Genomic DNA, 4904 nt, shown 5'->3' with positions numbered 1-4904 from the left:
TCTGTTTCTGTCTCCAGAAAATCAAGGCTTCTGTTTCTCTAGGGCTTGTCTCCTTAGGAGACTGTGGTCTTCAGGCAGGAAAACCTGGGACTGGAGACTCTTCCCTTCTCAAAGTTATTCTTAGAATTTGTATTCCTTTAATGTTTGGGGAATGCTGAGAACTCTCTAGGCTGGCAATTTCCCTAAAGTTATCTTTTGGAGAAAGTTACTAATGAGCAAAGAACACACTTAGCATTCATTAGTCTTTTGAGTGTTCTTAGCATTCAGATAATTCTTGGTGTGCAAACTTCTTTCAAAGCAATTAAGAACAACTGGAGTATTTTTAAATTTAATCTTATCAGAAAAAAAGAATAACTGACTAAAAAAGATTCATTTTGCATCACCTTTTGGAAAGTAATAATATATGTCTGAAGTTAGGGTAATAGAAATTTTGATTTACTTTAATAGCACTAGAAATAGTTTAGTTCCTAATTAATGTTGCATATGATGTTGTGATTGTGATTCACTAATTTTGGGTTGTGTGTGTGTATGTGTTGAAGACATGACTCTGGCTATGCAGTCAATTGCAACCGTGAATATCCAACTCATACCTCTTGACCCTGCAAGAACCCTCATCTTAACATTTGAAGATGACAAATACAAATAACTATTAATAATTTGATGAACATTTTTCTAAGATACTTAGTTTGAAGTCAGTGACTCTAATGATAACATATACAATCATTTAAGGTTTAAGTCCTTTTCCCATTTGAATTTAAAATTAATTTTATGGAATAACTTGTGTCAGTTATGTTCATTATCTCCATTTTGCATGTGGGAGAACTTAGGTGGTTTTTTTCCTCAATATCACCACAAATTAAGTCAAGACTAAGATCCAGGGCACTGACCACTATCCTCGTGGTCTCTCCCCCTGGTGGCAGACAAAGTTTAAGGATAAGTCAGTTGTGGAAACCCTAACACTCTCCTTATAAATAAAAGTCTGGATTACTGGAAACTACAGTTAGGGTAGATACAATGGAAATAGGAAGGGAGTCCATGAAAGTGAAGTAGATTTGAAAAAAGAGTTTGAGAGATTGCAGACCAAGAATAGAGGTGGAGCTGAGGGGAAAACACTTAACAAACCTTTATTGAGTAGTTAATATTCCTTGTACAATGCCAATTGCTTAGGCTACAGAATCCTGGTGAGGAGAATCTAAAGCACCCAACAGAGCACTAGACATCAAGGATCTGACCCTCTAGTTGTAACTTAGAATAATAGTTCCAGTCTTTTTAACTTTCTTCAATAGTATCCTATCTATTATCTCAGCTGAACCTCAAAAAGCTCACCTAGCTACATGAAATATGGCATATTATAAAAGATAAGAGCTTGGGTCTTGGAACTATGCTACGTGGGTTCAAATCTCAGCTGTGTAACTTTCAAGTTGGGTGACATTTGGTAACTTATTTAATCTTCTTGTGCTTCAGTTTCTTTATCTATATAAAGAGATAACAATACCTACTTCTAGAGTTATTATAAGAATGAAAATAGGCTGGTTGTGGTGACTCACCCTATAATCCCAGCACTTTGGGAGGCTGAGAGAGAGGATTGCCTGAGCTCAGGAGTCCAAGACCAGCGTGAGCAACATGGTGAGACCTCGTCTCCACAATAAATCAAAAAGTCAGCTGGGCATGGTGGTGCATGCCTGTGGTTCCAGCTACTTGGAAGGCTGAGGTGGAAGGATCATCTGAGCCCAGTAGGTTGAGGCAGTGGTGGTGGTGAGTATGCCACTGCACTCCAGCCTGGGTGACAGAGTGAGATTCCTACTCAGAACAAACAAGCAAACAAACAAACAAAAACAGAATGAAAATAAGTACATATAAAGCACTTAGTGAGTTTCATGTAGAAAAATCTCAATAAAGTTAGCTATTATTGTTTAGGCATGATGAATAGCATAAAACACATTGTACAGATATGGAAATTCAATTTCAGAGACATTAGATTTCTTTTCCAAAGCTGCAGAAGGTCAATGATCTTGAACATCATTCTCTCTGAGTCCTTTCCCAGGGTTTCCATTAGCAAATTAATGTGAAAGTGCCTTTTCTAAATATCTTGCTCATTCCAGTAGTCCTTATTCACTCCAATGACTCCAGTGAAAGTGTGGGTGGTATAGCTAGAAGACCAGAGGCACTGCACATAGTCCTAGTCCACAGTCTATTGGGTGTCTTCACTCATTTGAATTAACTTGAGGAAAGCCTTCTTCATGTCCTTGTTCCATAGACTATAGATAATGGAGTTAAGGAAGGCTGAGATGACATTGTAGAACAGAGCCAGCTTCTTGTCATCTTCTGGGGAGGCTTCAGAGCCAGGCCTCATATACATGACCATGCATGGAATACAGAACACAGTGACTACAGTGATATGTGAGGCACTGGTGGAGAAAGCCTTGATCCGACTTTGGGTGGAGCGAATCCTTAGAATAGCCAAGAAGATGCAAATATATGAAGCCAGGATGAGGGATAATGGGACCAGGAGCAAGATGAAACCCAAGATAAAGTCCACTTGGTCATTGAGGGATGTGTCTGCACAAGCCAATTTCAAAACAGCAGGTATTTCACAAAAAAAGTGGTTGATCGCATTGGGGCCACAATAGGGCAGATCCATTGCAAACACTGTGTAGACAAGGGCACAGGTGAGACCACAAAGGGCAGAGCTGACTACTAGGAGTATTCAGAAGGTTTGGCTCATGTGGACTCTATAGTGGAGTGGATAACATATGGCAACATACCTGTCATAAGCCATTGCTGCAAAAATCCAGGTCTCGGTAATACCCAAGGTCAGGAAAACATATATCTAGACCACACACCCAACATAAGAAATGGTCTTATTATTACTTACAATATGGACCAACATCTGGGGCACAGTGGTAGTAGCATAGCTGAGATCCAGTAGAGAAAGGATGCTAAGAAAGAAGTACATAGGAGTCTAGAGGTGTGCATCCACTCTGATCAGGGTAATAATGAGCCCATTGCCCAGGACTGTAAATAAGTAGAGGGAGAGAAAAAGGAAGAAAAGGATCCAGTTGGTCTTGGGATTTCTGGAGAAGCCCAAGAGGATAAATTCAGTTACAGAGCTGTGATTTCTCCAGCCTCGGCTATGCATGGCCTTCCTTCTGAGGAAAGAAGAGGACATTTTCCTGACTCCCTTGCAGTTGCAATGAGAGAACACTGTGTGAGATCAAAGAAGTAGAGACTGGAGCCAAAATACCCACCTCCATGCCCAGAGAATGTTCTATCCAAGTAGGTCTAGCACAGCTTTGGGCACTTAGAAATTCTATAAGTACTTGTTGGTTTGCCTAATTAACAAGCCCCTACAAAATTCCAAGGGACCTATTGTACAGACGAGAAGTCTTGTTTTAAAGAACACACACACACACACACACACACACACACACACCATAAATCAAAGTGAGGAGGTTAGAGAAATACAACATGTTTTACAGTAAACTAAAAAGTTCTAGAATTGTCTAGTTCCTGAAGTCGTGCTTCCAAATATCACGATTATAGGTGCTACCAAGGACAGTAAATGTAAAAGAGACAAAATCCAATTTCTTCTCTTTGACTTTTTCCTCTCTTATGCTGTATCTTTGAAAACTCACACACCATACATTTTCAGGAAAAAGGGGAAGCTTTAAATAAACTACTCTGTGAGGAGAAGAGAATCTTTCCCTTAGTACCTTTATCCTTTCATGCCCACCTCCCCATCCCTACTTGTGGTGATTATAACTGTAAAGAACAAATTGACATGCAAAGATGGCCTCAGAGACTCAAGAACTGAAACTTAGAGAAAACTCTGTTCCCTTGGCATCTCCAAAAAGATGAAACATATTTACCTGGGAATGAGATACATGTGTGTCTGGAAGCTTTTCTTAAAAACTAGTAAGGAATCTTCCATAGCCACTTTATTCACAGTAGACATCTGGGTGGTGGGTGGGAATGGGTCTTCAATTTGATCTGGACTCAATCCTTGATCCTAGGTTGGCGACCTGGACAACAGAACATGCTACTGACCGGTCCCTTTTCCCTTTGTCCCTTGGCTGGTCCTGGATATGTCACCCTTTCCGGGCCCCCAAAAAAGAATCAGTCACTTTTAAAGTGGTACATATCAAATGTTTTAGTAAATGTGATCCCAATAGATTACCATCACTACCCTTGGAGATCAGAATCACCATTTTCGTTTTCACAAAATCAGTTATTCAGGGTCAGACAGATAGTATGTGATAGAGCCAGGGCTCAAACTCCAAGTCCCATGCTCTTGCATTAAGCTGAACTGTGTCTCTCACATCATTACATTTAATGCAGGGGTTAGCAGGGCACCAAACACAAAATAGGTTCACGCGAAGTGGTATTGTGAGAGAAAAATGACCTGTGAATCACAATTTTAGAGGGAAGAAAGTGCATTTTGCACAGCATTGAAAATTGTCAGTTTTTTAAAAAATAGAAAACCCCAAACCTTGGATCAGAATTTCAGTGTCTGAGACATTGCACAGGAAGTGAAAAGATGACAGCTATCAATTTGGGTTAAAATAACACCTATAAAGGCATGGAGAAAACTCAGGCTCAGATGGATGAGGAAAATGATTTAATGCTCATGTTAGAGGCAATATGTAATAGCATAGCCATTAGCAGTTTCTAGATTTGAATACTCACTCTAATTGTGAATAGGAACTAGACTTTAAGTGTAAACTATATGCTGATAAATCTGAAATATATCTCAATATTAGTCCATTTGGCATTGCTATACAGGAATACCTGAGGCTGGGTAATTTATAAAGGAAAGAGATTTCTTTGACTCACAGTTCTGCATGATGCCAGCATCTGCTCAGCTTCTGGTGAGGCTTCAGGAAGATTTTACTCGTGGCTGAAGG

The 4904-nt window shown here is 39.7% G+C and overlaps 1 pseudogene; it reads right to left on the bottom strand.

Moving 5' to 3' along the window:
• Positions 1-2191: 2191 nt before the first annotated feature.
• Positions 2192-3139, bottom strand: LOC103260455 (annotated as a pseudogene).
• Between the last annotated feature and the right edge of the window lie 1765 nt (positions 3140-4904).

This window comes from Carlito syrichta, unplaced genomic scaffold (genome assembly GCF_000164805.1).
Source record: "Carlito syrichta isolate Samal-C Ts95f unplaced genomic scaffold, Tarsius_syrichta-2.0.1 Scaffold303210, whole genome shotgun sequence".
NCBI lineage: Eukaryota > Metazoa > Chordata > Mammalia > Primates > Tarsiidae > Carlito > Carlito syrichta.
The sequence above is the reverse complement of the archived record's forward strand: the minus strand, read 5'-3'. Positions and strand labels throughout refer to the sequence as shown.